The following is a 24,245-nucleotide window of genomic DNA, read 5'->3' as shown; positions in this document are numbered from 1 at the left end:
TACTGCAAACTGTTTCAGCAAATACCTGATTATTAGGCATAACACTGCTGTAAGCCAAGTCCAGAAGTTAAAAAAAAGATGCTTTTGTTTACGTTAAAATAAAAGTAACACTACATTGCATCATTTTAGGTAAGTATGGACAATTTTACTGTTTCCGAAGGTCAGTCTCCCTTTTCGCCCCGCCCTAATGGTCGAATACTAAAGAAGAAGAGTGTGGATTGGACGCTAAGCCAGAGCAAGTCTTTTAAAGTAAACACCAAGAAAATTGCATTAACAGCCAGAGTTATCGCTTTATGTAGGTAAAGAATGTGTTTTTGTGTGGTTCGATAAACGGTATTAATGTGTAATAATATCGGTAATTGTTTCTACCTGGTGAATCTACCCGTGTGTACCTGCCCTATGGTAGGGTGGTTTTATTGGTGATCAGAAACGTGTTTTATACCAGGTTGCCTTAGTGACGTTTCTTGTTGAGTGTAAGCATTAAGTTTTACTTGATCATTTTGTGTGTTGAACCAGCGTATTTATGTGTTATTATCTCCGTGAAGGCAAGATTTTTCATATATTTTGGCCAGGCATTGCATGATACTTGGGCTAAGTAGACTACCTAAGTACTGTACAATTTTATGTTCCTAAGGTTAAGATCCCATTTGGCTAGGTACCTGGTGTTTTGTGCCACGTATGTCAAGACCCCCTTTCTAGGCTTGGTAAGGATGCTCAGGATACTTTAGGTTATGCTGTGGATGTTGTTTTGCTTGGTAGAACTAAGCATTAGCTCCACGTCAGGTATTTCCTATAGTATTTTGGTTATTTATCAAGAACTTACTGTTATTTGTTGTCGGTCGACTGTAACCTCAGAACCATTATGTGTTTGTATGCTGGCCATCCTGGAATGCTATAGCACATGTGCAATGTTATAGGGGAACTTTCGATAAAAAGTGGTTTCTTTTACTTGGGGACCCTGGCTAAGTAACACAGCCTACTAGGTTAATTTAGGTTAGGGTATGTTGGGTTAGTATGGTTCCTTTTATGATAGATTTCCTTAGCCAGTCCCTTCTTGAACAAATGGTTCCCTAATGACCTTCATATTCGCGGAACCATTCCATACAGTCCGTGTGGAGCTATTACTTAGAAATATCTTTTGCTTTAATAGGCTACCACAACTCATATTGTACTTTTTATACTGTGATGTTATGTCTCCTTAATATGTTTAATACAAAAGTCACTGCAAAATTTGAGTGATTATAGTAATAAACCCTTACAGGATAGGGTAATTGTACATGGATAGTACCCTGAGACTGGGCAGACTTTAAGGTCAACCAATATAAAAAACAACAGATGATTTGAAAGAGAAAGATATGCAAGTGTGCATAGTATAAGAAAAAATATGAAAAAAATTTTCTGTACGTTTCACAGAAAGTTGAAAGTAATATTTTCAACCCTATGTGGGGCACCTTTGGTAAATGTAAAGGAGACAGCCAAAGAAAGATATCGCTTATTAATTGAATTTTTGGGTTAAACAATATAGAAACGGGTGTATATAATGGTAAAACTGAAGACTACTACCGTGGCCTGATTCCCACCATTCTCTGACTGGGATATTTGCTGCCTTGTCTTCATGTTTTTCCTATGTTTATGTCTTTTGTGTATGTTTATAATATTTACTGACTTTTACGTTCATCCCCAAGGTGCTGATGATAAACATGACAGTAGTAGTCTTCAGTTTTACCTATGTAATGCAGGGCATGTTTACCCTCTTTTCTAAGACACTTGTAAAAAATATGCTAATTTGGTGAGTTGCACATGTTCTTTCAAATTTTTTACTTGTAATTTTACAAAATTACAATTCTAGCTCACATAATATTGTAAAAGAGAAGAAGTAAAATCAGCAACAATCCCTATTTATTTATGGACAAATATGAGCTGTACCGGGATGGGGAGATGGACTGTAGTACCTTTTAGTGAGTTATACATGTTCATTCTGATATATTTGTGCCCTTTACTTTGCAAAATTATAATTACAGCGGACATACTATCATAAAAGATATGAACTAAAACCATCAACTATCCCTGAATATATTTATGAGCAAATATGTACGAGATGTACTGGGATGGGGAGATGTAGTATGTACATTCCCCTCTGAAATCTCAAGGGGAAACTATTCTCCCTCGTATCCTGAGCTGAAGTGTGTTGCCATATAGTCATTTATGGCCCATTCAAGTTATTTGAGCACTTTCCTGCAAACTTATATCAAATATCATGGCACGAAATAATGATTATCATATGATATGCCTGCTACTCCTTTTATGCCATTAGTATTGCACATCATGAGATACATGCCACTACGAATGGGTTAAATTAAAAATTTACTACATAGTTTACTAAGTATAGCCTATATTAGTTATTGGGTAATTTTAAGGAAGAGCCCTGCATGGAGATGCTGTTTATTAATGAAATTTTTTAACTGAATGACTTAGAAAAGGGTGTATCTGATGCAGTACAGGTAAAATAACATGAGAAATTTACTGAAATAATGTGAGAAATTTACTGTCTTTTGTGTATGTTTTTGCGTTAATCCCTGGGTGGCTGGTATTAAGCATTGTGTCCCATGGAGCTTTTTTGCATAAAAACTTAAATTTTTATTCAAATAACTTACCAAGTAATTACATCGCTGTAGTTTTCTACTCGACGGCAGCTTGAATTTTCGAAATTCGTGGCAATACTGTACTTCTTTCTGAGACGGTGACCAGGCCCGCCCACTCTCTGGGAAGGAGAGGAACAACCCTTGAAAGATGGCTCAGTGTGTGTTCTGCCATCCTAGAGCTCACACAGTTGTAGGAACGCAGCTTGGTTTTTTGGAATTCGTCTTGTTAGCTTCCCTTTTCTGTGAAGTATTCTAATTGATTGCCTTTGGCACTAGTTTTTGTTGTTTATCAAGTGATTTTGACTTTTTACAACCGATTTTGACTTATTCTATCTGGATTTTGATAACTCTTTGTGATTTTGTGTCAACCGCTTTTTCTCTGTTAATCTAGTTTGCTGATCGGCTTTTAATGGTACAGCAGTTGTTTATGAAGATCACTGTTAGGCTGGCGTCCTTTGGGAATGCTTTTCTCAATGATATTAACTTTGTAACTTTTTTCCTATTTTTGATTACGTCAGACTCCAGCTCATCCAGTTTTTGTACGGGCAGCAAAGGCTGCAATACCAGGTCATCAGCTTCATATGGTCTCATACCATTTGTTCTGCAGAGGTCAGTTTCTTCAATCAATCAGTGTAACTTGTAGTTGGGATGAGAAGACATGGAAAAACTTGGCTTCTCATCTTTCTAAACTAGAAAGAGAAAAACTGCCGCTAGAGCTGATAGTAAAGGTTTAGATATTAGCTCAACTCCAAACCAGTAAGTATGGATTTCCACTCTCTGTTTCCTCCTGTTTCTTAATGTGTCTTTTGCTCCAAGCCCTCCTTTCTTTCCTCATCTTGCTCCTGAACCAGATCGTCGCCAGTCTTGAGCAAGTTTGCCAGTCTTGATGGCAAGTACAGTGACACGACCTGGTGAATCATTGTGCACTTTTGATGGATAAATTTAGTGATAAAAGTGCAGTGATTGAATGTGGTGGCAGTGGCTATCAATCCACTGACTCTCCTTGGCAAAGGTCACTGCCAGACTTCTAAACTGGGAGGAGGTACACTGGAGACTCAAGGAGGTTGGTGAGCTGTACATGGGTAGTCGTTTCAGTCGCAGCCTGTTGCTTCTCAGGCTGTGACAGAAGGCCGTTGGAGAGATGTCTCAGATGTCCACCGTCTCTCCTCAAGCCCAGGAACTCCTAGCCCAGATTTGAGGCGCCAGTGACATTTCTCAAAAGTCTTGCCCCTTAAGAGGCATTCTTCTGCTCGGGAACAATCTCCTATCCCTTGCAAAAGACTTGAAGAGCCTCCCTGAAGCTCCCCAAGCTTCGTGCAGCTTCTGGGATAGCCCCGAGTGGCTTACTCCCGTTAAATCGTCTTCCTGAAAATTATTATCTGGCGCCCAGGCGCCATTCTTTGTTATCAAAGCGTCCAATGATGCCCAAGTGCCCTGTGGCATTAGAGCATTGTTTGCCTGAACTTCTGTTAGTGCCCAGTAGCGCCAAGCGCCTTATCATCGGGCGCCCAGTTGCAGCTCCTTACGCAACTATGGATAGGCCTTTGCGGTGCCATTTTTTATCATCAAGTTTCTTCTGTGACACAAGAGGAGTTAGACACTTCTCTGGAACCAATTCGGCGCCAGCTGAATAGTATTTTGGACCTTTTGAAGAAACCTTTTGATTGAAGACTTCATGGACCTGACTTCTCCAGTTATCATTGTGAAGAAGAGAGACAGTTCAAGATTTTTCAGGTCAGCATATTTTCCCTCCTCAAAGGATCCCAGATTATTTTCAGTGAGGCTCATTGGCAACTGTGAACTTAATGAATAAATTGTTCAGCCAATCGGTGAGTCTATCTTTGTCCGCCATGAAGGTCTTGAATACGGAACAATTTGCTTTCAAGGAGGAATACAGCTTCTTGGTGTAGACCTCGGCTGGACCTCTCCGAGCTATTAAGAAATTATCTTCCTGAAACCTGCATCGGAAGTGAAGATGCAGTCCAGCTGCATTTAGGGTTCCAGGCTCAACATTTTGGAAGAGTTGGAGGCCAAAGGGCAGAACCATGGATTGTAGAAGTATGCTGAGGCAGATATATTCTTTTCAAGAAAAAACTCAAGTTAACATCTGATTCCTCTGCATAATTCCAGTCAGAGAAGTTTTTAGCTCTGTGCATTGCTCTTCTCAAAAAAGAGGTAGAAGGAGAGGACATTCAATGATGAAGTGTCACAATTATTGGTTTGTGGTCCTCAAATCAACAGGAGGATGGAGATCAGTCTCGATGTGACTCTCTGAATATCATCAGACAAGCAAGATGGAACAGACTATTTAAGTAGACCCCCTGATTCTTTTGGGTCATGTATCTCATGGATTTCTGTGGAATGTCTGACCCATTAAGTGAAAATCACCCATTCACTCAGAGAAATACCACTTACTGTATTTTCATATTTTCATGACTAAATGCACTTTTTGTGATCGTAAAATAATCAGGTAACACATTTTTAGAGGGGTTTTGCTTTCAAATCAAAAAAGTGTGCCCTAAGTGTTTTTGGAGGGGGACTGGATTTTAGCTATTTCAGGGGTTATGCATCCCAAAGTGAAGACTCAATGTGTTGGCGGATCTGCTGGGATTGATATTCCCTAGATATGCAAGACGGTAAATCCCGATTCTTCTGGCATCAAGGTTTTTTGAGGTTTCTGAACCTTCAAGTACTGTATTTCAATTCAGAGCACTGTTGCCTGTCGACAACACCACAGGTCTTTTAGTTGTTCATTAATAGGACAACATCTTTTATACCTCAGATTCACTGCATTCACCCATGGAACTCCACTTGGAGAGTGACCCCAGAAAACCCTACTTAACCTCCAAGACAGACTGCCCTTCAGAAATCGGGACTGACCCCATCCAATCTGGACTTGCACAGATTTCCCCATTCATTCTAATCAGGAAGTACTAAGCAAGCTTCAATCTCACCTAAATGTCAGAATGACCCTCATAGCTCTGTTCTGGCCCTAAGTTTTACAGATTGCCCTTCTGTTGGACTATCCAGGCTCCTTCCCACCATTCCAGAGCTGCTCAGATAGCCTCATTTCAGAACTTTTATTAAAACCTGTCCACTCTGGCTGACAGGGTTTCACTGTTGTCAAACTCCTATGATTGAAAAGATTTTCAAGCCTGCAGGTCGATCTATTGCCAGCAGCAGATGACAGTCATCTAATAAAGTCCATCAAAGCAAAGTGGTCCATCTTTACTTTAGTGCTTTGTGCAGAAGACATAACATCTTGTCTTCTAGACATCTATGATGCAACTAGCAGATTTTCTCTTGCATTTAAGAACCTCCAGAAATCTCTCTTCCTCCACCATCAGAGGTTGGCAGAGCTATGCTCAGCTCAGTTTTTGCCACAGTGGTCTGGACCTTACCTCAAACCAGGACACCTCAGACCACTAAATCTTTTGACTCTTCGAAACCTAAAAACAGAATCACCAGGTTCCTGGAGTCTTGACATGTTCTTAAATGGATCTCAGGACAGCGTTAGAACTCTCCTTCCTCAACAACCCTCAGGTTTAACTAGGAAGACGCTGTTTCTTTTGGCTCTGGCAACAGCTGAGAGGGTTAGCAACTCCATGTCTTGGACAAAGGGTGGGTTACCTCAAACGCTGTCTGCCCTTTGGGTTTTCTTTACAATACCTTCAAAACCCTGGCCCCTTCTTTACAGTAAAAAGAACTTGATGGATGATTTTAGTCCCAGAGGAAGATGAAAGGTCTCTTTGCCTGTGAGAGCCCCTTAGATATTATATCAGATTGAGAAGATCAGGAGGCCAGGCTAGCAATCTGTGTTGTTCTGTAAAGAATCCTTCCAGATCTCTCTCTAAGAACGCTATCTTGTTCTTTTTAGGGACCAAATCATGGAAGCTTATTCTCAAATTGGAGAAGTCTCTATCCTCCTGAAAGTGACTCACAAGGTAAGAGCAGTGGCCACCTCCTTAGCCTTCAAGCATAATCTGTTCTTATCTTCTATCCTCCAAACATACTGAGATGTAGGTCAGTTTTTGCAATGCATTATCTCTGAACATTGAAAACCATCTTCTGAGTGCAGCACCTTAGGGCCCTTTGTCTGCAGCTGGTTTGGTAATGGGGGGCCTAGGGGCAACTTTTCAACTGAATTTCTGTCTGGAATGTATGGTATACCCAAGTTACCTACCAGTTTTTTAATGGGGTGATGGTATCTTTTCTTTCTTTATTAATTCGTCGCTGTAAGGTGACTAGGCATTATGGTTGGATTCTTCTTGGTTCCTGCTACTTTGCCCCAGATTAGGACAAGTTTTTAAGCCTTGTATGGCATTGGAAGTTCCTATTTATTACACAGCTTTGATTAACACTTTCGCAGCTAGCAGAATACTCCTTTGCTGGAAAGTCCCTGTGTCAGTAGAGGTGTCTGTAGGCTATACCACCACACCACTATAGGTTGAGATGAGCTCCAACCAGAGGCAGTACCTTCCTGCAGTAGCTTTCTCACCAGATGAGGAACAACAAGCATTTATCGATGGGAACATCTTAAATATATCCATAATGACTTTAATATTTTGGATACAATATGTCCTTGAATCCCCAACAGACCGACATGGAATTCAGCGATGTAATTATTGGGTAAGTTACTTATATAAAATTGAAATTTTTATAATAAAATAAAATTTTATTTATACTTACCCAGTAATTATGAGTCGAGCCCTCCCTCCTCCCCTCACATGGACATTTTTATTGCAGTCAGCAAATTGAACCATCTTTCAAGGGTTGTTCCTCTCCTTCCCAGAGAGTTGGTGGGGCCTAGTCACCATCTTGGACGGAAGAAGTAGAGTATTGCCGCAAATTTCGAAAATTCAAACTGCCATCGAGTAGAAAACTACAGCGATGTAATTACTGGGTAAGTATAAATAAAACTTTATTTTATTTATAAAAATGTAATTTTTCAAGTTATGTGTACAGCATCATATACAACCTTTTCTATATTGTTCAGTATAAAAATTTCATTATTAAACAATATCTCCATGCAGAGCTCTTCTTTAGAGTTACAGTACAGGCAGTCCCTGGTTAATGGCGGGCTCAGTTAACGGTGATCCGGTTTTATGGAGCTTGTCTAGTGACGAAATCGGCAATTTTCGGCGCCGAAAATCGCAGATAATTGGGCATTGGTGCCAATTCATATGTAACAGAGGCGCTGATAACCGAAAATCGGCACTTTTCGGTGCCAATAAGCCCCGGAAATCGCTGAAAAAGCTCCAAAAATCGCCGATTTTCGGTTAGCCATGATTTTCGGTTATCATCACACCCTCAAAAACGGAACCTTGCCAATAACCGGGGACTGCCTGTACTGACTATTGCCTCAATTATACATGGTAAATCCAGGTTAGGTCAAATTGGCTAGTCGAAGTCTGAGTTTGTGTTGCAGGAAGAATAACCACGTCCATCTGTTAGCAGACTACAGTAAATGGTATGGGCTGCATATACTGACAGTCAAGTATAGGTGGCTAATGACATATTTAGTAATAGGAGTATATAGGAATAAAGTCAGTAATAATACCAGCTAACCTTAATGATATAAGTGATGATGTAAATTATTGTCTTCTATTGAGGCTGTAAAGCAGATTTCAGTTAAGATATAATGTCATAATTAAAAAAAAAGCTCTGTTGCATGGGTAATTATCAACAACAACAATTAAACTCAGTTTCTTGTGGACACTTAGCTGTCATGCAGTGAATGATTGAAATATTTCTTGAGTTTTTCTTAGGTGTTATCATTTGACTTAATTTGGCAGATGTTGCTTTTATAGCAACTGCTAGATTAGGCTAGTTCAAGCTGTGATATATTAAGTAAGATTCTAGGCAAGATAAGCTTAAGGTGGATGACCAAGATCAGTTTAGGCAGCACAATCTAAATGACCATGCTTGGATGGTTTATAAACTGATTGCGCCTTTGGTTATTCAGTTGATTAAGACTATCTGGTGCTACTTTGGCTTGTTATTTATGTGTCATGAATCTACTTTGGTATGCAATTTACACTTCATATTGTTATCTACATGTCGTGAATCTACTATACTTTGGTATGCGATCTACACTTTATATTGTGATCTACAGCAAGAAAAGTTGTGGTACTTATCAAGAACAAGAAAAACACACGTCTTGGTTTTGAGAGAATGTCTGGTTAGAGAGTCTGAAGCATGAATGGAATACCTGTTTGAGTGTCGAAGCTCTGGTCCTGACTCAACAAGGTTGTTACCTAATTTCCAGAGATATGCTTGTTATCTACTTTGTTCCCTAGATTTCAAAGATAGGCCAGTCCTTCACCTTTCTTAATTCCTAAGAACCTCCGTAAATCCTCATTTATATTTCAGTCATTGACACAGCCCTTAAGATGCTCGCAAAAGAATTCTACACCGAAATCAGCGACAAACTAAGGTACTGGCATTTCTAAAAGGACATGGACTTTTGGATGAAGAACAATGTGTTTCATCATGTCATCGATGTGGCAGAGAGATGAAAGATGCTTGGAAAAGAAGATGAAATGGCGAATTTATGCCCGTTCTTCCTTGCAGAAACCGTGGATGTCAAACTTTTCGTTCCATTCGCAGAAGCAATGTATTTTTCCACTATACAGATTTAAATAACAAACTAAATTGCCAAATTTTAGAATTGATCTTTTATTTTATACAAGACCTCTCTTATGATCTGGTTCAAAGTGTAACGGGTAGAGGTACCGAAGCAATATGCGTTTGGTTCAACATGTGCAGAGGAGTTTGTACAGCGATTCTTTCAGTCCAGAATCATGGTCAAATGGTAGGCACTGAAAAAGAGCCCATGTAGATTGATGAAGCACTCTTTGCAGGACGGCGAAAATACAATAAAGGCCAAATGTTACAAGGAGACCGGGCTCCAAATTCAACAGACAGCAAACTTGAAAAAGACAATATGTGTAGCCCTGGAAGACGTATTGATGGTCCTTGGGTGTTTGGTTTGAAGAAATGTTCTGATTGCCGATATTTTTATGTTCAAAGAAGAGACTGTGAGACACTTCAGCCAATCATTCAGAGGGAAGTTGCTGAAGGCTCAGTAATCCAATCCGACAAATGGCCAGCTTACTCTAATTTAAACCAACTCAATGTTTGTCATTTTTCCATAAATCATACACATACACAAGGTAATGAAAGATCCTGGCTTGATGCGAAGATTCGTAAATTGAAAAAAATGAGAGGCTGCAATCCAAGAACATCCCAATCACACCTAGACTACTTCTGTTGACGGATGATGAGAAAAGCAGCTCCTGACCTCTATTTAGCATTTTTAGCTGATGTATGTGCTGTTTATCACTAGAATGTAATTAGCAGAACATTTTTAGTATTTTAATTACATTTTCTCTATGTTATATATATTATTATGTTTTACTATGTAGATATCATTCCAAAAAAAATTTTTATGGTCTACAGTAGATACTTTTTCCTTGCAGATTACAAGCCAAAGTACGATGCAGATATTTTTTCCATGTAGATAACAAGCTAAAGTAGCACCAACTATCCCTTTCATAAAACTTTGGCTACTTATTTTGTAAACTGAAACTGAATACTGTACAGTATAGTATAGCCCCATACCCAAGCTGGCCACTGGGAACAGACCATGCTAACTGTTGGACATGAAATACAGGTGAGCCAGAATGTATGGACCAGAAAAAATTTTGCAGGCCATGTCTACAATTTCATAGTCTAATAAGGAAATAACTGTCATCTAATCTGCACAATTCCATTAACTTTGGTAGGCATAGTCCTTCAGGAGAGGGCTCTTATAAAGACTACTAGGAATATCCAAGATTGTCTAAAAGTAATTCTTCTGTGATATTGTAGACAATGCCGTCTTTATGTTTTTACCAGGTGGTATTATGGTTGGAAACTTCATTAACTATGCATTATCTTGTCTTTATAGTCAGCTTGTTCCAGCTGGTTGAACTGAACTAATGGCGTCGCTGATACTCATATAGTCGTTTTAATGGCACCAATACATGTACAGTATAGTGTTGTGAGCATCATTAAAACTTCTGAGTCCATTATTGTGTGGCTGGTGTAAAGATTTCCATACATACTTCTTAAGTGTGTGATTAGCCTGTTTTGTTGTTTAAGAAACAGGTTAGCTGTGAGAGTTGACCGTTAAATTTTAACTGCCGTTGATAAGGTAATATTTTCATGTGTTACCCTATGTCATTATTGCAGTACTGTAATTGCCCATGTATGTTTTTACATCAGAGGAGGATATGCTGCTCTATTTTAGGCTATGCCTTCTTACGTTAGTCAGATACTCTGCCAGATTCGTCATTCCGAAAAACACTGTCAGAATGGATAACATATGATGATATGATTTCTTGCCTAGTCTTTTAATCAAACCCAGAAATATCCTACCTAACCTTGCCTAGTTGAGGGTCTTTGCCGCAGGATGCTTGGTGTAAAATTTGTGCTGAGCATTTACCTATCAGGTAACCTACCCAGACAGATTCTTTTTATTATGAAAAAAATATTTTTCTTTTCCTTGTGTAGAGTAATTAAAGTCATATACTGACTGGCAAGGGATGCTTCTAGTGGCATGATTGTCACTTCCAATGTAAACTAAGATTTATGCATTTATTTAGTATACAGTACAGTAGTACATTCGCATCAGCCGTGCATTTGGTGCCTAGCGCCATCCCTTACGACGCTCCTGATTGGCTAGTGGTCAGCCAATCACAGTGCTGGAAAATTACCAGTCTGCAGTCTCCCTCAAAGCTCCGGAGAGTGAAAATCGCTGCGACACCTGAGGAACATGTCTTTCAAAAGTTATAATTTTCATTACACCTCAGTTTTACCCAAAGAATAGTAGTGTTTCCCAATTTCATCACCAAATATGTCAAGCCAATGGCTGTAGGATTATAATGATATATGAATTATTTACTTCAATAAATTTAATGGTAAGATATTTGGTAGTGAAATAAACAAGAAATTTTTAAAGATGAAATGTATTCTTTCATTCCTTACATGGCATCGCAGTGCATTCGTCATTTATCATCTTGTGTCTCGTAAAATTTTGTAGCTTAAATGTCATGGATGGCAATGCTACCTAAAAAGTATAGGTAGGGCTATCAATCAATATGAAAATAACGAGCAAGCGATTAAGAATATTAAAATGTGCGGGGATGCACACAGACTATAGCCTTATCCCGGGCAACCAGCCAGCTCTTTACACATTCCTTACTTCTAGAGGAATCTTTTGCTTTTGCTTGTTATTTTGGGGCCATACTTGAATGACGCTTGTATGTCAGATCGTGCACTCTAGTTCAATAAACGAGCCTAGGATTATGTAATGACTCGTCTGTGGCCATCTGCAATCAGCTACACTACTAATATTGTGAGCCTCCTCGCTCCCCTACAAAAAAAAGTTACATACACATACCATACTTTTCTATGTATCTACGTATGTATGTAGTCCTTCTGTTTGCTTTTGGTGTATAATTGATTCATTCAAAGGCTGACTTGAAGTGCAAAAATGTTTAGAAATTGTTAATATAGTTTGATTACTAGGTGTAATGTATTTTTAGCAAGTAAAGAAAACTAACATGCATAGGTCTAGGCACAAAATCTTGGTATTAACAAAAATATAACTGCATAGGCGAATATTTGCTAGTAAACCATTGTTTCTGAAGTGGTTAAGAAATATAACATTATTTTTTATGACAATCCAATTATTTTATAATAAATATAAAATAAAAATTTTCAAGATTTCATTGTCTTTATTCATTGTAGACGTATGTTCCAGGTGGTTTATGTTGCTGCCACCCAGCAGTAGACTCATTCAAGCCTGCCCACCCGTTGATATCGGTGGATGCGTTTTAGTTACAGTAATACTTTTGTATTTATTTATATTTTTTCAGTGTCGAGGGGTAAGAATAATCAAATAGGACTATTGTTTCTCAGATCTTATGGTTGTAATTAAAGCCAATGTCATAATGTTATGAAAAAGTTTTATAATTTTTCTTTTCATTTTAACATTTAAACCCAGGCTTGATAAAGACTTTTTTTTATTTTTTTGTTGAATGCATTGGCTGATGATTGAACGAAGGTTTTGAAAATGTTTTGTCACTGTTTTTCCAAAATTTGGTTATAAGCAGTATTTTCTTACAGTTTTGATATACTTTATATGACATTTCACTCTTATGACACATACTGTGGCCTTATTTTATGAGATAAATGTGTTTTCATTTTTCGTATTCAAATAAGAAATAAATATGTATAGTAGCATGGTAGTTGCCAGCTAGTGAATTTTGAACGAAATCCTATGCTGTCATGTAGCATCAATTCTGAGCATGGCTATACAAAAAGAGCATTATAAAAATTTCCAGACAATACTAGATTGATTAAGTGGACAAAAGGGAGCTTGGAGAATTTGGGGATTCCTATTTTTCAATAATTACCCTGACACATTGAAACCTATTATGCTGAAGTTTGTGAGGGGCAAATACCCCTGGGGCCCCTGTTAAGTTCATGATTACAACAGTCAACTGCACCTCTTAGACTCCTCCTTATGCAGATCCTCTGTACAGTAATGCCCTGGTAGACTCCCATGGAGTTGAATTTTGCATTAGAGTATAGCCTAGCTAGTCTGATGTCCTTCTTCAGAATTTCATGTGCATCCCATTAATGTGTTTTGTCTAAAGCTTCAGACAACTATGGTAGGTTAAACAAAAGAAAAGTACCCCTGTCACCCACAACTTTTAAATAGGCAGGATGAACTGCAAAATCTCTAAATAGAATAAGAAATACAAAGATAAAAATTCAGTGAAGGTATGCACAGTTAATTTAGGAATGAAGGTTGGAAGGAGGGATTAGTTGAATTTACAGACAAGAATTAGGGTATACAGTTCAGTATGTGCTGTTTACAAGAGGTCAGATATGAAGGAGAATAGGTACAGAATCACTTGGTAACAAGCAACAATACAGATCCTTGGTACTGTATTGAAGGTTGGACACGAGAGAATTGAGATGAGCAGCTATTTGTGATAGAAGTACTTAGGTTATTTTCATTAAAGTGATTCAGTTAAGAAGGTGGTGAACATGCTCATATTATACCCACCACAAAGAAGAAAATCAGAAGAGGAGTAAAGGTTTGGGAAAGATATCAGATGTCCCAGTCAGAAGATAAACTAGTATGAAGAGCCCTCAGTGGACATGTTAGAATTGACTGAGTCATGTAGTGGAGGGAAGCAGTAAGGTAGGAGTTAAATAGGATGCCTGAGTCAAATAAGAAGTATAAGAGCTACTGGAGCTGAAGATTAAGGATGCTGAATAGTGTTCAAGAACCCTTTAGAAAAATTCATAACTTTTGAGTGGAAAAACTCAAATGCAGCATCACCTCCAATGAGAAGAATGGATGTCCTTAATAAGGATGAGATGAGAGAGAGAGAGAGAGAGAGAGAGAGAGAGAGAGAGAGAGAGAGAGAGAGAGAGAGAGAGATTACCGACAACCCTGCATGAGAGACCACCAAATTTTAAAACTTTGTCTCTGGGGTCACTGGCCAGCCAGACCAGCTTGCATGAAAGATGTATATTAAAAAATTAGGATTTGTACAGCTAAGAAACTGTAAATTATAGTGAGAATTTGTCATTTTTTTTATACATTACTCTGATCTAGTGTAATGGGGTAACCTATAAAGGAGTACAATCATACCAGCAAATTCAAGTATGGTTGCAGAAAGGAGAGGCAACAGTTTGAAAATGGCCATGTGGATGCTGAGGCATGATGTATGGGTAGATGCAGTATTTGTATTATGCAACATAAGATGTCAGGAAATACTCAGAATTGCAAAAATGATAGGGTTTTTTTTTATGCCGACATTGATAAGAAAAGCTTAAAGCAAAGAGTTGGAGATAGAGGTTTATGTTATGGTGGATGAGACCTTGAAGGAGGTTGAAGATTTCTGTCTTAGTAACATATTGGATTGTCAGGCCAAAATGAGAGCCTAGTAAAAATTAGAGGTGCAGTAGCCTGGATAAAGTTGTAAGTTATGCAGACTAAATAGAAATTTTCTCTGCATGCTTACCTAAGATTTTTCTGTTGCAAAACAGAGGTATCATATGTGCCGGCGTGTAAGGAGACTTGACGTATAAGACGACCCCCAATTTTTCATGTAAAAATGTAGGTTTAGAGGTATGTTCGCCGTATTGTATAAGACGACCCCCCAATTTATTAAATTAAATACAGTAACACTATCAGCCAATATTGTTATGCAATATTGGTGTGCTGCAGCGCAGTTATTATGTTCTTTTGCAAAGTTTGCTGCTTCGAACTTCCTCCTTTTATTTTTACCGATAGTTGGTGTGGCCATGATGGGGTCTTGTGATAATGTATTTGAATAATGGTACCCTGGATAAAGCTGATAACAAAGTAAGAGCTCACTCATCCTAACGTCTGATTATGGCACAGTAATTGCTGTAATTACAGTTGTTTTGTTTACAGTATCAATATTTGTGTCGCTAGTGATTCACTTGAATTACCTATGGTTTTTACTGTTATTACAGGATTTTTTTTTTTACAGTGTTGATAGTTGTGACGGTAGTTAACTATTTACACAACTATTGACACTTCAGAGGGTTGCCTATCATTAAAAATCTCAGCAGGATTTAAATTTGCTTTTTATGCTCAACGTATAAGACGACCCTCCCCATTTTGGGGGAGATTTTTTAAGGGTAAAAGGTCACCTTATACACTGGCATATGCAATAAGTGTTCCATGGGCATGAATTCTGGAAAGGAATAGTAGAAGGTACAGTTGTATATAAACAGTGTCTGTGACATATTTTAATACTGCAAATAACATGAATGTGTATTCTTTCAGTGTGTAGGTCATGTTCAACCCCAGCACATTTGGGAGTAGTGGTACAGGGTTTGGAGGTTTTGGTTTATCAACCTCCACTCCTGCTTCAGCCAATCCAATGAAAGACTTTGAGGTAAGGGCTTGCATGTGTATAACAACCAATTTGTTCACTGTAGTAGCATAGTTTTGATATTAATGTGTAAACTATACATACTAGAAAATAGCCAAACCTGAATATTTTCTTATCAAACAGTTCTTAGCATTTGAACCATAGTGCTGTACTGGTATTAAAAGAGGTACAGTTTTCAGTATTCACTTTCACAGTTCATAGGAATACTTTAATCAGATTTGTATACTATTCTTCACAGGTGGTCAACCCTCCCGATGATTCGGTTCAGTGTATGGCTTTCTCCCCTCCCTCAATTCCACAAGATTTTCTGGTTGCTGGGAGCTGGGATAACAACGTAAGACATATTTCTTATTTCGTAAGGTTTATTAATGCTCAGGTGTATTGAGAATTTTTTTTCCTCATGGCTAGTGGGTTTAATTTTCAAGTACACTTACTGTACACTAATATATTTCATGGTTTGAAAATTGCATGTTAATTTGACTGAATATTGTCACTTTATGATAACATTCGTATGATGATTTTGAGGTACGTAGATCACTTCCTTGTATTCAGGGGGGGGTAGTGCTGTCAGTGCACCTCACGTGGTGCAATGTAGGCATTACTAAAGGGGACTTGCAGCATCCTTTCGGCCTCCAGTTGCACTGACTCTTTAGCCTTTTACTCCATCTCCAATCTCCAATCCTGCTTCCTTTTTTCAGTCTTGCGTTCCAGCCTCTCTAACGTTTACCTCTTAGTGTGGGTTTTCTACCAGTTCCACCATTAGAACATTTCATCTCCTTTATTTTTTGGGGCTCATTATCTTGCTGTCTAACCACTCCAAATCCCTCTTTTCACTGTCTCAAAGCGCTGCATGGTAGGAAGTGCCCCAATGCTTGGCTGGGCAGACTAAATCTCATAAAATCAAATCAGATCGACATACTAGATCACTTGAGATGAAATTATTTCAAGGTTTACTAGGAGCAACCAAATGAAATGAATCTGGATGCCTAGTGGAACTTTTATAGGGTAAGGCTTGCTGAAGTTTCTTATATGAAGTTCATGTTTTTTAAACTTTGGTCCTCCTCAGTCGTATTCCAGTACAATCTTCTTGGCTAATAAAGCATATCTTTAAGATTATAGTATTATTTTTAGTTAGTAATATGATGTCAGTTAGCTCCTGAGTTATAAAGGTATTTACAGTAAGTAATATGATGTCAGTTAGCTCCTGAGTTATAAAGGTATTTACAGTAACTAAAATATTTGGGGAGCAGAATTTCAGAAGTTTGCAGTTACTGGGAAGTGTGAGTCAGTGGTAGAAATGAAGCAATTAACGTCAGCAATCCTAGTTCCTGAAAAAACATTGTGTCACAAGTGTCTTCCTTCCACCAAACTCATTAGTCATATCATTCATTATCTGAAGTTGAATTGCCTTGTTGCAACTAATAACTGGTATTTGTAATTATATGATATCATTTCTTATTTTTCACCTCCAAGGGATTGCAGGAAATATTCCTTCAATTTGGGAATTTTACCTTACTCTGCCTAACTACTTTATTGCTTCAGTTTTTGTATGGAAAGAGCTATTTCATTAAGAAACTGTAAATACCTTTTTAATGCAAAAGTATTGCAAGTATGCCAGTATTATTTTTTAAATGAAAGTTGTTGATGAGGCACTATTGCATAATGGTTTTTTGTAAGTCTAGATATGAAAACAGATGAACAGGTCATACTGTAACTGTAATTCCGGCTTGTTATTGGCTTTTCAGGTTCGGTGTTGGGAAGTCCAGAGAGATGGTAAAACTATAGGAAAGGCACAACAGACAATGGGTGGTCCTGTAATGGATGTTGCATGGCACGACGATGGAAGCAAGGTCTTTATTTATTTTGACTTTTGCTCATACAAAGTGTTATAAACTTGTTTGCAGTTCTCCCTCTCTCAGAATTATTTTGATAATACTGTTAAAAATTATTCATGAAGATTATGCATGACAAAGCATGTCATACGTGAACATGTGCCATAGTGTAAGATGTGAAGGATTGCACTGAATGCTGAATATATTGTTATAATTTATTATAAAACTTACACTCCCATTCTGTATGGTTTACTGATATTGTAAGAAGTTACTCTCTTGCCGCTGAAACTACCATACGTCTGGTGTATCATGAGGCTCTGTGTTGTATAACTTCATCACTATTGTACATCCTTAGATTGATAATCCTGTAGATATGTTCAGTGTTTTATGTCTTATGAAAGTACAAACTATAATTTTAACCCTGCAGTTATTGGTTTTATATACTGCACAGTACCACTGAAACTCCTTCAAAAAAGGCAAATAAAGTGGTCTTTGGCTAATTTTATTTATTACTTTATGTAATGGTTATGAGAATGTTATAATCTTGTCAACCTAAAACTGATAGTATTGATTGAACATGGTGTTTTTAATATTCACACAGTATTAGTGAAATAAAAAGCTAGACATGTACAAAGAATGATACAACTCTTCATAAGATTTTTAAGGAATTTTCTTTGAATCTAAGGAATTCCACACTAAAGTAAATTCATCTGTTCTTAGAATTGGCCACATTGATAAATGGCCCACATGACCAATTCCTGTATTCAGAGAATGCAATTCAACACTAACAGCAATGCATATCTTATGTGATAGTCCATACTTCACCCAACAGCAAATGTCAAATTCTTGGACAAAAATCTACAAAGGAAATTTTGTCAGAATCTTCATCCGTTTCAATTTATCGTGTCTGGTTAACTGCTTATTAATAATAAGCAGTTATTAATAACAATCAGTGATTTGAGTTATTGAATGAAATTGGAATTTTCTCTCAAGTGAAACTGGACCCTTCAAATTCAGTAGCATACATTGTCTGATATACTTACAGGTGTTTATGGCCAGTGCAGATAAAACTGTGCATTGCTGGGATTTAGGCAGCAATCAAAAGATGCAGGTTGCCCAGCATGAGGCTCCAGTGAAAACAGTTCATTGGATTAAAGCTCCTTCATACTCCTGCATTATGACTGGTTCCTGGGATAAAACATTAAAGGTAAGGAACAGGATAAAACATTAAAGGTAAGGAACCTGATATAACATTAGGGGTAAGGAACCTGATAAAACATTAAAGGTAAGGAATCTGATTAACCTTCGTAGGGTCTTATTGTGGATTGGGAGTAAAAGTGCATGTCCTTTATGGGAGAACTTAAAATTATTATAAAATGAGTGCTACCTCTGAAATATGTGCATAATGTTAGATACATGGCTGTAGATAACTCTCCTACCTTATGTGTGACTTACCATGTCTTGAGTCAAGCGAAGGGCCTTAGATTTATGTTCATGTGATTTTGTTTTGAAGTATGATGGATATTGGTATGTTTTGATATGTTATGCAATGCTTTTATTTTCAGTTTTGGGATACAAGAAGTGCCACACCAATACTAACAATTAACTTACCTGAGAGATGTTATTGTGCTGATGTTGAGTATCCAATGGCAGTGGTTGGTACAGCTAATCGTCACTTAATAGTATACCAGCTAGAAGGTCAGCCACAAGAGTACAAACAGATAGAATCACCATTAAAATATCAGGTATTTTATGTATATTTTTGCTATTAGTCATTTGCTTTATCTGTGGTTGGTGAAACTACAGTATTTATTCACTGTAATCCCAGTAATCATAAATTGCCCCATGTCCTTGCAACAGAATCCCAGTTGACTCAACTTTTACCATGCAAGATAGACCCCTCACTGTGCATGGTCAGACCCACACTTGACTTCACTAAGCTAGTTAAATGAATTACTTATATTTACAGTGATAATAATGTACTGTATATAAAGAAAATGTTTATACAAGTAATTTACCCAGTATTTACATAGCTATTAGTTTCTTTTAACCAGCAGCTTAAAATTTTGAAATTGTGGGTCATGCTAGTTTGTTTTGGTTATGGCAACGTGCCCCCCTCCACTTTCGGTTATAAGAAGAGGTATACAACATAGGAAAGAGCTTCAATTTGTTTCGCGGGTGTGGTTGGAATGATTTGTGGTTGGCAGCTTGAATTTTGGAATTTATACTTTTGCTGGTTGTTTGCTCTATCTTGATTGGTGAAGTATTTATTTTCTTAGCCTTTCGGCACAATTTAAAGTGTTAGGCGAGTTTTGATCATTGGTTTACAACTTTTTGCCCGTTTTTGGACTTGTCTTAGAATTTTCCAGGATGTCTGACGTCTTAGAATTTTCCAGGATGTCTGACAGTAGTAGTTCTAGTATTAGGTATTGTAGCAAAGGCTGCAATAGTAGACTGACTAAAGAATCTTACGACTCTCACACTGTTTGTGTTCAATGTAGGGGACAAACCTATTCAGTAGGTTTACGTTTTGAGGAATGTAGCGACTGGGATTTAAAGAAGTGGAAGGCTTTAGATTCACATCTTAAGAAACTAACTAGAGGTAGGAAGAGGAAAGCTATCGCTAGGGAATCTAGTAAAGCTTTAGCTAGTCATGATTCATCTGCTAAGTCAGATGCAATTGCACCTGTAATTTCTTCCAATCCCGTTCCATCTCCTCCACCTGTGCAACCCTCTCCTTAACCCGGCTCTCACATTTCCAATCTCAACACCATCGTCAGTCTGGAGTCGAAAATCGACTTTTGCTTTGAGTTAATTGTGCAGTCGATCGCTAAATTAGTGTCCTTGGTGAAAGTGTTAATGGATAAGAGTAAGTCAGAGCGCCCAGTGCAAGTGCAGTGGTAGTGGAGGAGGTGGCTGTCTGGCCTGCCAATTCTCCTAGGCCAAGGTCCCTGACATAGTCCCCAGCACCTGGGAGGAGTCAAACTTTTAGCCTAAGGGAGGTTGGTGGGGTCTGCCCCCGAGCAATTGCCCCCTCGGTTCAGTCTGTTGATGAATCCCAGACTGCAACCAAAGGCCGTTGGAAAGGCCTTCAAGTGAGTGCTCACTGTATGCCCCTCAGCTCCGAAGATTTTAGTCCCAGGCGCTCACGGCGCTATGCAGACAAGTCACTCCCACTGAGAAGGCATGCAGTGGGTTTCGAGATTTCTTCTCCTGTTCCTTGTAAGAAGGGCAAGGATTCAGCGCGCCCTTGTGCAGTCACTGGGATAGCCCGGAGCAATTCTCTTCTGCTTCTTCAGACAGCGGTCGTAAATGGCGCCGAAGTTCCTTGTGGTGCGTAGATGTTCTTCATTGAATAAAGGAACCCCTTCATCAGGAGTTGCGCACCCAGCACCTTCATCTCTTCAATCAGCGCCCGAGCGGCCAGCAACTAGCGTCAAAGCGCCCAAGCTCCTGCTTGCAGAATAGCACCCACTGGCGCCTGTTCACCATCAGGTTTCGTCACTGGCTTTCGTCTCTACGTGCTCCCCGAGCGCCCATTGATGCCCGTTCCTCCACCACTTCATTGTAGTGTCGTCTCAGACATTGTTCCTCCTTCAGTTGACCCGATTCATAGCAAACTGGATAATATTCTAAGTTTGCTTCAGAAGGCTCCTCCTACAGCTCAGATGACAGCGGACTTATCGCTTTCTCCTGTTTCCTCTGAAGGAGAGGTTGTTCCAGATCAAGAGGCTCCTTCGTCGGCGTATAGTACTCTGCGTTATTGAGGTTCCTGCTATCGACTTTTCCAAGCTTCTTTTCACCTGCTGCTCCTCCTCTCTTGCTTCGACTTTCTTTATGGAAGCCCCCTCAGTCGGTTCTTTGAGGTTACCAAAATTGGTTCTCTCCTCTTCTGCGAAGAAGGCACTGAATGAAGTAGAAGAGTGGTTTTCTGAGAAGGGGGAGCAAGGTAAAGCAGTTTTTTATTTCCCTCCTTCCAAGTTGTCCAGATTGAGTTATAGGTTTTATGCAACTGGAGAAGTGTCTTCCCTGGGAGTCTCTGCCTCCTCTCAGGGAGACTTCTCCGGCCTTATCAACTCGGCTAGGAGATCAGCTTTCTCCTCAGCCAAAATTATGTTTTCAACTTCAGAACTAGCACATTTTCTCAAGAATATTTTTAAGGTTTTCAAAGTGATGAGCTCCCTGGGCAGGCGATTGACTAGAAGGCGCAAACTTAAAGACTGCCCCTTGTTACACTCCAAGAAATTTCTTGAGGATCTCTTGTTATTTCCTGTATTTGACAGGGGCATTCATGAAAAGTCGCTGGAGTGCTTCATAGTCTTTTACGTCATGGGTGTGCTTAAGAAGAGAGCTTTGGTGTTCTTTTACTTTGAAAGGCATCACTCCATCTCAGAGATCGGCCCTCCTCTTCTCCCCCACTGGACAAGACGCAGCTTTTTCCCCAGGCTACAGCACTGGACATTAACTCTAACCTGCAGAAAAAGAACACTCAAGACCTGCTCTCCCAATCTGCGAGATGCCCCAAGGATTCTTTGACTCTTCCTCCCAGATCTTCGTCTCCGTTGCAGCTTACTCCCTTTCAGAGCTCCCGTTCTAGAACACATACTAGAACAAGAGCATATACCTGTTTCCCACTGCGTTCCATCAAGAAGTCTTTTTCCAAGTCTTCCTCCAAGAAATGAAGTCATAGTCCTCCGTACTCAGGTAGGAGCGTGGCTCCTCCACTTTTGAGAACAGTGGGAACTAAAGAGAGTGGAATCCTGGATAGTGTCTGTCCTGAAGGAGGGCTACAGACCTCCTCTAGTCCGCAAGCCTGTCGAATTGACAGCTTACTCTCCAGACTCAGAGAGATTTGCTGCTCTCTTGCTAAAGGTCGAGTCCCTTGTTCAGAAAGAGGCTATATAGGTAGTAGAAGACATTCATTCTCCTGGATTCTAAACCGTTGTTTTGTGGTGCCCAAGTCATCGGAGGGCTGGAGACCTGTTTTGGACATAAGTGCTCTAAATGGCTTTGTCAAAAAGACAACATTCAAGACGGAAACAAACCAATCGATCCTTGCATCCATTCGCCAGGGAGAATGGATGGCCCCCATCAACATGCAGGACACGTACTTTCATATTCCAGTGCATCCGATGTTGAGAAAGTACCTCAGGTTTGTGTTGTGTTTCAGGGCAAGGTGTTCCAGTTTCGGGCTCTGTACTTCGGTCTCTCGACGGCTCTGCAAATGTTCACCAGGGTATTGGCTCCCCTAGAGAAATGGCTTCATTTGATAGGGATAAAGGTCACCCTATATCTAGACGACTGGTTACTACGTTCCTTCTCGAGAGCTCAAAGTACAGAGGACATTCGCACAACTCTTCTCTTGGCCCAAGAGTTGGGTCTTCTCATCAATCGGGACAAGTCTCTCCTGACGCCTTCTCAGGAGATTCCATATTTAGGAATGACAGTCAACTCTCGGGATTTCCGGTTTTTCCAGTCCTAAAGAGAATAGACAAGTGTCTCCTGACAGTGGAAGAATTTCTGGAACTAAACTTAGCTCAGCCAATCAATGGATGAGTCTTCTAGGCACCCTCTCATCCATGGAACAATTCGTCACTCTGGGAAGACTTCACCAGAGACCTCTCCAGTTCTTCTTCAGAGCCAGCTGGAACAGGAAAAAGTTTCAGGACTTGTTTGTGTTCCCGATAACAGTGGAAATCAAGGATGACCTTAGTTGGCAGAATTCCAGGAAGAGACTATCAGAAGGGAAATCTCTTCTACCTCTGAACCCCAGCCTAGAATTCTTTTCAGTATGTCAAACCTAGGTTGGAGAGCTCTTTTGGGGTTAAAATAAGTGTCAGGTACCTGGTCTTAGGAACAGCAAAACTGGCACATCAACGTAAAAGAGTTACAGGCAATGTTTCTGGGCCCACAGTGCTTCACTTCAGAAGTTCGCGGGAAGACAGTAGCAGTGCATTCAGACAGCACGACGGCACTGGCGTACACCAAGAAACAAGGGGGGACCCACTCTTTCTCCCTGTACGAAGCAGCAAGGGGTCTTCTTTGGTTACACCAGAACGACACTCAAGTGACAACGCATTTTATCCAGGGGAGACTCAATGTTTGGCGGATGAATTGAGCCTTCAGAGATAGATTCTTCCCACAGAATGGACATTAGACCCGTTAGTTTATGTGGATCTGCTCACCAGTACCAGATCCCTTAGCATGGGCGATCGATGCAATGTTGCGGGACTGGTCGGGCAAAGATCTGTATGCCTTTCCTCCATTCAGTTTAGTGAGACAAGTCATCAACAAATTCCGGTCTCATCAAAACCTGTCCATGATTTTGATATCCCCCTTCTTGCCAGCAAAGGAGCGGTTCCCAGTTCTGCTGGAACTTTTTGCTGACTTCCCGAGACTGCTGCCACAGAAACAACAACTTCTCAGGCAACCTCACTTCCAATGGCTCCACCAAAACCTGTCTTCTCTGGCCCTAACAGGATTCAAACTGTTAGGCGACTGCTCTGAAAGAAGGGCTTTTCAAGAACGGCTGCAGACGCGATTGTGAAGTGCAGAAGACAGTCACCAGATAATGTCTACCAGGCTAAATGGTCCAACTTCAGGTCTTGGTGCAGAGCAAAACAACGTGTCCCTTCCTACTAATACCTCTAGCAGAGATAGCAGACTTCTGCTATACGCTCCACTAAAGGACTTCCCACCTCTGCCATTAAAAGCCTAAAGAGCCGAGCTTAGCTCGGTTTCCACTACATAAAGGAACAGACTTATCACCTAACCAGGAT

The 24,245-nt window shown here is 39.5% G+C and overlaps 1 pseudogene; it reads left to right on the top strand.

The window, feature by feature from the left end:
- The first annotated feature begins 280 nt into the window (after nt 1–280).
- Nucleotides 281–24,245, top strand: part of LOC136841555 (protein Rae1-like) — a 47,497-nt pseudogene continuing 23,532 nt past the window's right edge.

The sequence above is a fragment of the Macrobrachium rosenbergii genome, chromosome 9 (assembly GCF_040412425.1).
Source record: "Macrobrachium rosenbergii isolate ZJJX-2024 chromosome 9, ASM4041242v1, whole genome shotgun sequence".
Taxonomy (NCBI): Eukaryota; Metazoa; Arthropoda; class Malacostraca; order Decapoda; family Palaemonidae; genus Macrobrachium; species Macrobrachium rosenbergii.
Note: the sequence above shows the minus strand (reverse complement) of the source record. Positions and strands in the feature narration are given on the sequence as shown.